The following is a 13,602-nucleotide window of genomic DNA, read 5'->3' as shown; positions in this document are numbered from 1 at the left end:
TTGAGTTTTATTTTTTTTATTTTTTTATTTTAAATGTAGTGCAGAAACACAAGATATTTTTTTCTCTCTATTCAGTATGTCAACTGAAGCATAAGCAAAACCTTTAGAAAACCACCTTATTGGTTCTTTTTCTTCCTCACAAATAATGCCACCATCAGCTTAACAAGACTAAAAACTATAAAAAGTAAGTGAACAATGTCATGCAGAGTAAAAAAAAAAAGGTAAGACTTGATGAAAAGAAGGTGGTAAAAGAATCCAAAGCTATATAGATGAGGAAGAAAATGCAAAAGGAAAGGATTGGAAAAGCCATTTGGTCATAATATTGTAATGATTGTACCTCAGACAAGTTAATTGTAACTTGCCCATGCTATGCCAGTCCAATGTTGAAAGCTCATGAGTAAAAAGTTAAGATGGAGAAGGGCTTAACAAGAAGCACCAATGCAGATGAGTAGAGCAGCTAATGAAAAAAGATTTATAGTTACTTATCAAGAAAACAAAAAAAGGACTTATAGTCTCAACAAGAAGCACCAACACAGATGAGTATAACAGCTAATAGAAATAATTAACAACTAATTGAAAGATAAAATTAAACATTCATAGTATCACAATATAGAAACAGGTACATTGGATACAGAATACTTCGATTACAAGTGCATTCAGTGGTAAAAGAAAATTATAATTATACCGATACAACCTAGTAGTAAGTTCGAATACACAATAAAGAGAACCACAATTTACATCTACAATGCCATTCCAAAATCGAGTATCTGCATACCTGACAAAAATTGAAATATTGTCGTTAGATACCAAAAGCCAAAACAAAGGTAGTAATCTACGCAACTTGGCTAATTGATACAATCATGGCATTTTATATAAAAGCATCACTTACCTAGTTTGGGTCATTACTGCTTGTCGAAGCTCCACAGGAAAGCGGACATTTTCTACGGTTATGCCCATGTTGATGACACAGTCCACAGCTCTGCTTTTGTTGAATCTCCCTCAAGTCAGAATCTGGCCTTCGGCTTCCCGGTTTTTGCCAGACCCCATCCATCTCATTCCCTATCCTAGACTTCACAAGTCGACCTTTGGCCTGCAGCAGGTCTGGGTCAGGCACCCATTTTGGACCTTCCACATCCCTCCACAATGACTCTGACTTTAGCACCACAAATTGGTGTGAGTAGGTGCGAATGGCGTTCTCCAAACTATAACATGGGTCAATATATGCACTTGCATCTTGCCCCAAGTACTGAAGAACTGTAATTGCGTGTGAGCAAGGGATCTTTCGATTTTGCCACTTTCCACAACCACATGTTCTGGCTAAAATGTTTATTTTATGACTATGTTGTCCCCCTCCAGAGTTATGGATGTTGTACGTAGTCATTACTTGATATATACCATAGACATTATTAAACGACCTTACTTGGTGTGTTTTAGATTTTTCCAGATTTGCACCATAGATTTATAAGGCATATTTACTCCACACCTTGCCCTCCAAGAGATCATGAGTAATTTTTTTGTGTCGATCATGGAAATACGCGACAAGTTTGCTCCAAGTGAATTCAACCATTGCAGCAATAGGCAGGCCGCGGGCACCTTTGAGTACTCCATTGAAGCACTCCGAGACATTGGTTGTCATAGCCCCATAACGGTATCCACCATCATGTAGCTGGGTCCACTTGTCTATATCCTCTTTCATTAGATATGTGTATGGCATGATGGATGAGTCGAGTACACTTACCTGTTGTTCGGTGGCTGATTTCTTCCTAAGGGCCTCGATCTCGGCTTCCTTGATAGGTTGCATGAACAACTCAAATTTAGCTTCCTGAGTAGCATACCCCGCTTTCAAGGCCAATGACTTTAAAGTGGCATCCTGAAAATGCGTGTTGAAGTTGCTAGCAACATGTTGAAGGCAATATCTGTGATATACTCGTACTCGTCCATCATCATCTCTAGGCCAGTTTGCAATTGCGTTTCGAATACCTTTATGTTGGTCAGAAATTACGCAGATGTCCTTATTTGCTATCACATCCCCCAGTGCAATCCTGAAGCAATCTAAAAACCACCTCCAACTAGGCCTTGACTCTTTGTCCACAACAGCAAAGGCGAGAGGCAAAACCTTGTTGTTGGCATCGGTGACCATTGCAATCATCAACACCTCTCGATATTTACCATACAAATGAGTCCCATCAATACTAATCACTGGCTTATAATGTCTGAATCTTTCAATGCATGGAGCGAAAGCCCAAAATACATAGCGCAATATTGTAACACCTTCCTCCCTCGGTTCAGTGAGATACCAGTACCGGGTGCCAGCTTTTTGATCCAAGTATGCCAACAATAACTTTTTCAACCTTTCAGAAGACTCTTCCCAATCGCCAAATATCTTTGAAATAGCCTTTTGTTTCGCATCCCATATCTTATAGTAAGAAAGCTTATGTTCATAATACTTCCCTTTGATGTAATCTCTAAGGTGATCAATTGTTGCCATGTGATTTTTTTGCAACGTTGGAACAAATTTTGCTGCAAGAAAATTACAATCCATCATTCTACTATCAAAAGCCATGCCAAAGGTCATACAACTGTGAGGACCCCCATAAGATGTGACCCTCCATATTCCCTGTTTAGGCTTCATGACTGCCCCAACGTACCACTTGCATGACCCATCCATGCATTTCACATACAGTCTACTTTTGGTCGACCTACTAGTCATAAAATTTCTGTTATACTTTGCGGTATAAATTGTTAATGCACGTTTCACCGTATCTTTATTCGCAAAAATCAACTCTGTATAAAAATTCATGTTTGCATTCCAAGAAGAAGCAAATGCTTACTTAACAACTTTAGGATCAACCATATTTTCCCAAATATTTGCATAAAATGATGAGGCGGGAGGTTCATAAATAGGGGTCGTATTTGTAACATGTTGAACTCTAACATTAGTGTCCACATCATCTTCATCACATTCATCCATATCATCAACATGAGGATTAAGAGTAATTTCATGGTCATCAACACCCCTGTCAAAGTCGCCTCGCTCAATCCTCTCTTCGTACTCATCTCTATCGTCAAGATCTTCCCCAACACAATACTCGTCTTTATCTTTAACTACTGGAAGTGTAGAGGAATCACCTCGATGTGTACAAAATTAATCTTCATATCTATTGCTAGGTTCGCTCTCAACTGTTGTTGGTATCTCTTGAAAAGGGGGTGTATAGCCTCCCAATGTGGTGCATTGATCATCTAAGACTGCAAATTGTAGAGATGTAGTTGTTTGTACAATTTCCTCTACGCCGACTTCCGCATGCGGCTCTAAAGTGACGTATAACTCAAAATTTGCTACTTGTTCCCATTGATGCATCTTCTTAAACATGATCTTCACATGTTTGTCTTTTGTTATCGCCATATATTTGTAATTAATGCATTGATTGAGGACTTCATGTGGAGAACGGAAAGTAATATTTATGTCATGCAAAGCAGGGTTTAGTTGCAGCTCTTCCATAATTTTTATCTTCAAATCACTCAGGGTCTTTAATTTACAGCGTATTATCATCTAACAGCACTAGATACCCGGACCTTGAAATGGAAATCCGTCATAAGGGTTGGTATTGCTAAGAGGTCTACCGTAGTATATATTTATATAGATCATTGTCAACCTATAGATCATCAAGTGCAATTGTATTAGTGACAAATTTATAACTCTCAATCAACATCAATCACAAAACTTTGCGTATACTCACCTCAGGTCACATACAAAAATAGTCATTACCAATTTCATATTCTTTTAAAATTCCAAATCATTCTAGGTATCAAACTTAAATATTATACCAACCAGTTATCCATTGAAATCTCTGTTACAAATCTTAAACAAATATATCTTGAAATAATTTATGCTAAAAAAACTACAAATACTAGATTAGATATCAAACTAATAGTCCATTTCATACCCCCATGATAAAGACCTAAAAGTACAAAATATTCCTAACAATTGATCACAATATTTAGTACTAAATATGCCCAATAATTAATCACAATATATATTTTTTTAAACCTAGCATTTTTTTAATCACAATATTTTCACTAACAAAAAAAACATTTCCCAATATGTTGTAATAACAAAATTAATCACAAATATTTGGTACTAAATATTCCCCCAATACTAAATATTCCCAATAATTAATCACAATATTAATTTAAAAAAAAACCTAGAAAATAATTTAATCACAATATTTACACTAACAAAAAATAAGCAAATATTCCCAATATGTTGTAATAACATAATTGATCACAATATTAATTTTTTTTAAAAAAACTAAGCAAATAATTTAATCACAATATTTACACTAACGAAAAAAAACAATATTTCCAAATATGTTTTAATAACATTAATCACAATATTTAGCACTAAGTATTCCCAATAATTAATCATAATAATAATAATAATTTTTAAAAAAACTAACAAACAATCACAATATACTAACAAATAATCACAATATACTAACAAATAAATTAATCACAATATTTACACTAACAAAAAAAAAATTTCAAACTAAAAAATAAAAATTTTCCTAATATGTTCTAATTGTTTCTTAAAAAAAAATAACCTAGCAAATAACCACAATATAATAACTAACAAAAAATATTATCAATATTGTAAAAACATTACCGGTGAGAGTTGATGAAAGTTGAGTGTGAGTGTTGTGTGAGTGATGAGAGGCAAGTTGTGTGAGTGATGAAAGGAAAGTTGGGAGAGCAGAAGAGAGGGTGTGAGAGTAGAAGAGAGGGTGTGAGCCGGGTAAGGGGGGAAAAAGGTCCCAGTTTGGGACCCACATGACACGTGGACGGGCTGGAGACCATTCATGAAAATCGAGTTTAGTAGAGTCGACTTCCAGTAAAGAAAAATCGAGTCTAATTCACTCGATTTGTCCAGGTGCCAAACAGACTAAAAATCGAGTCTATTAGACTCGATTTTTATTAAAAAAATCCACGTGACTAGGCATGTGAAAGCCTAAGGTGGTGGGACCAGACACAAGAAACTCGAGTCCTTTGGACTCGATTTTGAAAAACGAGTCCAATGAACTCGATTTACAGGTGGACATACAGGTGGACACTTTGTCCACCTCAGCTGTTGGCGCAATGGAGAAATCGAGTCCAAAGGACTCGATTTGTTAGAAACCCAAATTGTTTCAAACATTGGTTAACTAATAATATTGTTTGAATTTTATAGTTATTTTTTAAAAATCGCCCATTTACTCTCTTTTTCTTTTTCATTTTCTCAATAACACAACATACACTCCTCTCTCACTCTCTCTTCCTCTTCCACCGGTGTACCTCCTTCACCACCATCTCTACCCTCATTTTCCTGGTAAGATCACCGGAAAATCTTAAAGAAACTCTAAGAACATTCATATATTTTATTTGAGGTAAATTTTTAATCTTTTTTGTGGGTTTATATGCTTTTGCTAGAGGTTTTTTTTATTTTATTTTTTTTAATTTTTTTTTATTTTTATCTAAGCTTTGATAATGATACCCATATGATTTATGAGTTTTGGAAGTGATATTCATGTGTTTATATGTATGAGTTTTGTGGTGGTAGAATTATTTGATGAGTGGGTTTATAGTTTTTACAATGGTGGCTATCTAATTGGTGAAGATTTAGGGGTTTAGGCTTTTTAATGTGAAATAGATTTTGAAACTAATTTTTATTGATTATTTGGAGCTAGTTAAAGATTCTAATTGTTTGTCTGGGAGAATATTATGATTTTGGTGTCATGGGTTTCTTGATGATATTACATAAATCGTTTGGGAACTACTTATTAAGAGTTGATGTTTTGGTGTTAGAGATAATGCCTTGAATGATTTATGAGTATAAAGTGGAGTCTATGCCGTGAATTTTATATCGTTGAGAAACTTTGGATGTGATATACATTATTTGTGAGGCTAAATACTAGGTTTGCCTAATTAAGTGCTTATTTGGAAATTCTTAATTTGTAGCTAGATACAATTTCAAGCTTTATGTTTAGGTTCTAGCTAATCTTCTTTGGAGCTTGGAGAATTAGGTTTTTGCGGGTTGCAAGATAAGTAGTTTTTAATGAGAATTTTGGAAAATAACCATGTTCCATAAACATTGTTTTAGGTCAAACAGAAAATTATTTGTTGGAATATGTTTTCTTGACGAGTATTGTGTTGTGACCCTATTATATACTATGATGCACGGACACGGACACGGACATGGCGATATGGCAATTTTTGAAAAATAAGGACACGACACGGCGTGGACATAGTAATTAAATAATTAATTATATTTTATATTTAAGCATATTTTTAAATATTTTTAGACATAAAATATGTTTATGTTTAGAATTTAAATTATATAAGAATTACAAATAAGTAAACTAACCTCCAAAGTAGTGCAAAAACACACATAAAATGTTTAGAGTACAAACCAAGAGTTTAAATGTGCTACATTCAACGTCAAACTAAAAATATAAAAGGAAACCAAACTTTAAAAAGTATAACTCAGTGTCAATGACACTATGACAGTGTGCGTGGGGTAAAAAAAAAAAAACGTTATAACTTATACTAAAGTAACACAGTACACCCATACCCATTCACCAAAATATCTGAAAAAAAAAAAAACAGAGAGGGAGAAGAGAAGAGGTTGGACAGTCCACGCCGAGAGAGACAGAGAGATCAGAAGGGACAGGGCACGGCGTCGATGTCTATTGAGCTTGCTGATCGCCCCGATCTAGCTCCGGCGAGGGACAGAAGGCAGCGGCAGCGGGCAGAGTTCAGAAGGAGGGTAGGTTGAGAACTTGAGATGCCAGCAAAGGTCTGTGATTTTTTTTTTGTTCTGCTGGCGTATCGGACGTGTCGGTGCCGTGTCGGAGAAGCGAAAAAAGAAGAAGACACTGCCCGGACACAGGAGTCCGGCGAGTCGTACCGGTTTCGGTGTCTGACACCAACACGTCGCCAAAAGTGGCGTGTCAGTGCAACCTAGATTATATATGATTATTTTTGAAAAGTACATCATATTTGGTAATGCATATGGGGAAATGCATGATTTATTAGCATGGAAAAGATAAGCATCTTTTTTAAAATTCTTGATAATGAATTTTATGTAATTGTATATATTCAGACCGTCATTCTTTTGTGGCCAATGGTTCTTGTAATTATTGCTTAGAGCTTTAACTTATTTTGGAAGTATCTTTAATGAAATTATTATAAAAAATCTTGATATTGGTATTGAATATGAATTATTTGGATTTGATTGTTTAAAGAAAAAAAAAATCTACAGGTACCTTTGGGTTGTATTAGGGGGTTTGATGAATCATTTGATCTAAGTCAGAGCATTAGGGGGTTTGATGAATCATTTGTTTAGTGCATTTGTTGAAGCTTCCACATGCTATTCTTTTATCCTTATCTAGCTTGTCTATGCTAACCTTCTATGTTGCCTTTTGATTTATTTGCTTTGTTTCATGAGTATAGGTATAAGTACCTTTGTATACTATGACTCCTAAAAAGAAAGCATGCAAAGTAAGGTATGTAAATGAGGTTGCAGCTCTAGAACATGGCCTTAGGCAATGCCAAAAGCGTGAGAGATTATCACTCTTGATGGTGGTGAGATTGATGAGGTGGCAGATAGGATCTATGCGAGGATTGCTAGAGCGGTTCAGGGTGGTGAGCGTAGGAGGGAGGGTTGCTATTTTGGAGATTTTCATAAGCAAAACCCTCTAACTTTTAATGGTGAACTTGATCCAATGGTAGCAGAGAATTGGCTGCTAAAGATGGAAAAGTTATTGAGAGCCCTTGAATGCACTAATGCTCAAAAGGTGGTGTATGCTACTTTTGCTCTTTAGGATTCTGCTGAGAGATGGTGGATGGGCACTGAGCACTTGTTGAGGATGGAGTTGGGAGAGGACACTCCTATTACTTGGGAGAAATTTAAGGAACTTTAATGAGACTAATTTCCCTGATGTAGTTAGGGATCGAAAGGAGATAGAATTTTCTGATTTGGTTAAAGGGACTATGACTGTGGAAGAATATGCTGCAAAGTTTGTTGAGCTCTCCTGCTTTGCTCCCTATTTAATTCTGAATGAGCCTAAGAAAGTAATCAAGTTTCAGAAAGGTCTTAATGATAAGATTCGCCCCTACATTATAGCCTCTGGAGTGGATACTTTTACTGAGACTGTGAAGCGGGCAATAAGTCTTGAAGAGGACTTTAAGTGCAACCTCGGTTCCAGGGAGGATGATAAGAAGCAAGAACCCTTTGGTTTTCAGCATGGAGAGGGTTAGGGGCAAAACTTCAAGAGGGGGTTCCTTAAGAAGACTAGTAACGGGGATCATTCTTATGGGCAAGACAAGGGTGCCTCGCCTCAATCAAGTGAAAAGAAGCTTTGCTCCCATTGTGATAGATTTTATAATGGTCGTGCTTGTGGTGGACTTAGGTTGTGCTACAATTGTAAGCAACTTGGTCACTTTGCTAAAGAATGCCCAATTGCTAAGAGCTCGGGTTCCTTTTCTTTGCCTCAGACCGTTAAGGGTAATAACAATGGGAAGAAGGTGCAAGGTAGAATGTATGCATTGGCTGCTCAAGATGTTGAGGCCATAGACACCGTGGTGATAGGTATAGTTTCTTTGTTCTCCACACATGCTAGAGTTCTTTTGATCTTGGTTCTACGCATTCTTTGTTTCTAGTACCTTACTAGAAATTGTGATAAGAGCCTAGAACTCCTTGATTTTAAGTTATTAGCTTCTACCCCAATTGGTGATTTATATGGAATAATCTTGTGCTCAAGTCATGTATCTTTTTTATCGAAGGTAGAGTTATTGGCTAAAATAGTGTTGTTAGATAAGCATGATTTTTTATGTTATCCTAGGCATGGATTGGTTGGCTTCTTATCATGCTTGTATGCATTTTTAGGAAGAAGGATGAATCTATGAGATTATGTGCCAACTACTATGATCTAAATTGAATTACCATTAAGAGTAAATATCCTTTGCCTTGCAATGATGACTTGTTTGAGTAATGGCAAAGAGAACAAGTATTTTAAAAAATTGATCTCGTTTTGGTTACCAATAGTTGAAAATTTAAGACATGCATACCAAAGGCAGCCTTTTGGACTAGGTATGGTTATTATGAGTTCTTAATGATGCTGCTTGGATTAGCTAATGCCCCTACTACCTTTATGGATTTGATGAATGTGGCATTTCATGATTACTTGGATCATTTTGTCATTGTGTTCATTAATGATATTTTGATTTATTCTAAGAGCCAAGAAAGCAGGAGAAATTATACAGTTCTCTGGTGGACCACGTCACTTGTCCACCATTCTACTAAAAGACTCCCACTTGTATAAAATTACTGAGTCAGTAATCAGTTTTTATTTTAAATTTTTTTCTATCTCAGCAGTTTTAAACACGTGGGACTCTTTTGGTGGAATGGTGGACCACGTCACTTGTCCACAATGAGGACTTTATAATTTCTCGAAAAGTAGGAAGAACACTTGAGGATTGTTTTACAGATTCTAAGAGAAAATAAATTGTTTGCTAAATTGAGGACATGTGAATTCTAGTGGAATCAAATAGTGTTGTTAGGTTATGTGATTGCTAAGGATGGTATTACATTGGATCTTGGAAGGATATAAGAATTATGAGAAAGATTACCCCACATGACTTCGAGTTGGCTACAGTTGTGTTGCATTGAAAATTTGGAGACGTTATTTGTGCGAGAGAGACGTGAGATTTTTATGGTTCATAAAGTTTTAGAGTATTTCTTTAACCGGAATAAGCTAAATATGAGATAACGGTGATGACTTTAATTCTTTAAGGACTATGATTTATTTATTAACAATCATCTCCGCAAAGCTATGTCATTGTTGGTGCACTTAGTAGAAAGTCTCCGGTTGTTTTTCAGCTGCTTTGCATGCCACTTAGAGGAAAATCATTTTTGATTTAGAAATGTTGGGAGTTGAGGTTATATAGGCCATTCAGAGACCTACTTGGATAGTTGAGAGTTCAACCAACTCTAGTAAAGAGAATGAAATTGTTGCAAGGCAGTGACTCTCAATTGATATGGATAAGGTGCATAAAGGAAAGAGGCCTAAGTTTAATATGTACAATTTCGACGACGAAATTTTTATAAGAGGGGAAGAATGTAACACTTTGAGTCGAAAAGAAAAGAAAAAAAGGAAGTAAGATTTTTTGGTGTCCCACGTGCCCCACCTACCCCTCTATTCCCTACCACTCATTCTCACAAATATCCCTCACTCTCTTTGGACGGATATCATTCATTTACTCTTTTTTTTTTTTAAATCATTTTCTCATAAATACAACAAACACTCCTCTCTCTCTCTCTCATCCTCTCTTACCAGTGTACCTCCTTCACCACCATCTCCACCATCATTTTTTTAACAAGATCACCGGAAAATCCTTAAGAACCTCTAAGCACCTTCATATCTTTCATTTGAGGTGAAATTTCTAATCTTTTTTGTGGGTTTATATGCTTTTGCTAGAGGTTTTCTTTATTTAAACTTTGATAATGATACACGTGTGATTTATGAGCTTTGGAAGTGATATTCATGTGTTTATATATATGGCTTTTGTGTTGGTGGAATTATTTGATGAGTGGGTTTATAGTTTTTACGATGATGGCTATGTAAGTGTTGAAGAGAGGGTTATGACTTTTTAATGTGAAATAAATGGTTATTTGGAGCTAGTTAAAGTTCTGATTGTTAGTCTTGGAGAATATTATGATTTTGGTGTCATGGATTTCTTGATAATATTATATAAATCTTACGGGAACAACTTATTAAGTGTGTTGATTTTTTAGTGTTAGAGATAATACCTTGAATGATTTATGAGTATAAATTGGAGTCTATGCTGTGTATTTTATATTGTTGAGAAACTTTGGATGTGGAATGCATTATTTGTGAGGTTAAATACTAGGCTTGCCTAATTAAGTGCTTATTTGCAATTCCTAATTTGTAGCTAATTCAATTTTAAGCTTTATGCTTATTGTGATTAGTTTGCTTGGTATTTTTTAGGTTCTAGCTAATCCCCTTGAAGCTTGGAGAATTATGCTTTTGTGGGTTGAAAGGTATGTAGCTTTTTAATGGGATTTTTGGAAAACAACCATGTTGCATAAACGTTGTTTTTAGGTCAAACAGAAAATTATTTGTGGGATTATGTTTTCTTAACAAGCATTGTGTTGTGACCCTATTATATATGACTATTTATGAAAAGTGCATCATATTTGGTAATGCAAGGGAAATGCATGATTTGTTAGCATAGAAAAGATAAGCATCTTTTTAAAAATTATTGAGAATGGATTTTATGAATTTATTGCATTATTTGCAAATTTTAAAGATTCTTTATTTTAGCTTGTATTATTTGGGAAATTTATGCAAAATATTTATGACAAGAAATGGTTCTAAGGACTTTGAGAATATTGTGGATATTTGGTTATTGAAATACTTTATGAAACTACTTAGAAGTGAGCTATGTATTTCAAATGCATTAACTTGTGAGCTTTTGATGTGGTTTTGCCATTGTGCCATGATATTGGTCTAATTACCTCGTCTTTGTGACGACTTATCTGTGTGATGACCCCATTTGTGTGACAGCCACGTCTGTGTGAACCCCATCCCCATTAATTATGCTATTTATTGGGCTCTGTCTTATTCCATTTTTTTACAAACTTTTTCAAATTAGGCAATGATCCTTTTGAGACAGGTTTTTGTGGCTAGTAGTAGTTATACCAACTACTAATGGAGGCTTGACTTTTGTTATGGCGATCTTTAGATGATGTACATCCTAGAGTAGGCTTGACTTTTTTTGTTTTTTTGTTTTTGTTTTTGTTTTTTTCTTTCTTTTTTGGTATCTAATTGTGGTTATGACTTTATTTCCACTAATGGGAAAAACTGATATGTACTTGTATTTATTCAGACCTTTATTCTTTTTTGGCCAATAGCTCTTGTAATTATTTTGCATAGAGTTCTGACTTACTTTGAGAATATCTTTAATGAAAATTCTTGATGTTAGTACTTGATATGAATTATTTGAATTGAATTGTCAAAAGGAAAAAAACAAATTACAGGTACCATTGGGTTGTATTTCTCATGCTTTGAACTCTTTCGGGTTTGGAGCGTGACAAAAAGCATCACCAATATGTTTTATTTAAATTGTCAACAAGTTATTTAATTTTGATGTTGAAAAGAAGTATTTGGTTAATATGACTGGAGTTATTTAATCTTGATGTAGAAAAGAAGTATTTGCTTAATATGACTGAGCAAAGGTTATAAACCTTTGTTCTTGCTGTGTTTTATTTTTGTTTGGAATTTTTTTATTATTTAAATAATGGACATAATAAGAAAATAGTAAATTTTTAGGACTTCCCAAACCACCTACAAGTAATTGAAGGAAATGATTGTCAGACTGTATAAAGTATAATTTGTAGGTGGAGAATACTTGCTAGCTAGAACATGTCCAACACCTGCTATAAGTATTGACAATGTTACAAGAAATAAGTTGTAAATTAATATGAAGAAGTGCAGCCTTTTGATCATTCAGCTAATTTTCTTGGGATTCACAATAAGTGCTAAAGGCATTCACGTAGATGAAGAGAGAGTGTGAGCTAGTGAGTACCAACCTTAAGAACAGAATCTGAGGTACACTGTTTTTATTATCTGAAGAACAAAAAATTGTAATGTGGTGAAGAAGTGTAGACTCCATATTTGCTGTAATAATTAAAGAAAAATTAACTTCGACACCAGTTTTGGTGATCCTTAATTCTGATAGTGTTTTTGAGTTATATATAACTCGAGGGTTGCACGGTTGGTTTTGATGGTGAGAAGTTGAATGAGATAAAATAGAAGGGGTCAACTTATGAACAAGAGCTATACACAATTATTTGAGCCTAGGAACATTGGGAACATTATTTAATTATGAAGGACTTAATGATTTAGTTTGACTATAATTCATTGAAATATTTCAAGATAAAAGGCACTTGAACTAGACGCAAGGCTTCTTATCTAGGGCAAATTAGCTACATTATTTATATTTAAATCTTGTGCTTCCAACGAGTTGCTGATGCTCTAACCTTTTGGTGGTGTTCTAATTATGGATGTTGGAAGTATTGTCCGGCAGTGTCTTGTTTGTCAAGTCAGGTGCCTGAAAATCAGAAGATATTAGTTTATATATGCCTTCACCCTCTCTTAAGAATATTTGGGAGTACATGACAATGGACGTTGTGTTAGGACTTAAGACTTCCAACGACTTAAAAGAGGTGTAGGCTCCGTATTTGCTGTTGTTGATATGTTCTCCAAGATGATGCATTTATCCCTGTCGTAAGAATTCCAATGTTGCACGTGCATTTTGACTATGATTCAAAATTTCTTGCTCACTTTTAGCTCACTTTATAGAAGAAATTTGACATGAGGTTGAATTACAAGACTGCTACACACTCTCAAATTGATGTCAAGACAGAGGTGATGAACCAGGCTCTGATGAATTTAAATTGGGACAATGCACTTACGCAATCCTTTTGGTCGAATTCTCTTTCTGAGTTCACTAAGGCCCCGTTTGTTTGGAGTGAAAATAAGGAGG

At 35.1% G+C, this 13,602-nt stretch overlaps 1 long non-coding RNA gene and 1 pseudogene across 1 annotated transcript; both read left to right on the top strand.

Annotated features, from left to right (window-relative positions):
• Window positions 1–13,602, top strand: part of LOC142606020 (protein NRT1/ PTR FAMILY 2.7-like) — a 58,650-nt pseudogene that overhangs the window by 41,020 nt on the left and 4,028 nt on the right.
• LOC142607082 (uncharacterized) lies at window positions 10,363–11,937 on the top strand. Its single transcript, XR_012839229.1, has 3 exons — window positions 10,363–10,467; window positions 11,043–11,095; window positions 11,710–11,937. It is a non-coding gene; the product is annotated as an uncharacterized LOC142607082 (long non-coding RNA).

Source organism: Castanea sativa, chromosome 8 (assembly GCF_040712315.1).
Source record: "Castanea sativa cultivar Marrone di Chiusa Pesio chromosome 8, ASM4071231v1".
Classification (NCBI taxonomy): domain Eukaryota; kingdom Viridiplantae; phylum Streptophyta; class Magnoliopsida; order Fagales; family Fagaceae; genus Castanea; species Castanea sativa.
Note: the sequence above shows the minus strand (reverse complement) of the source record. Positions and strands in the feature narration are given on the sequence as shown.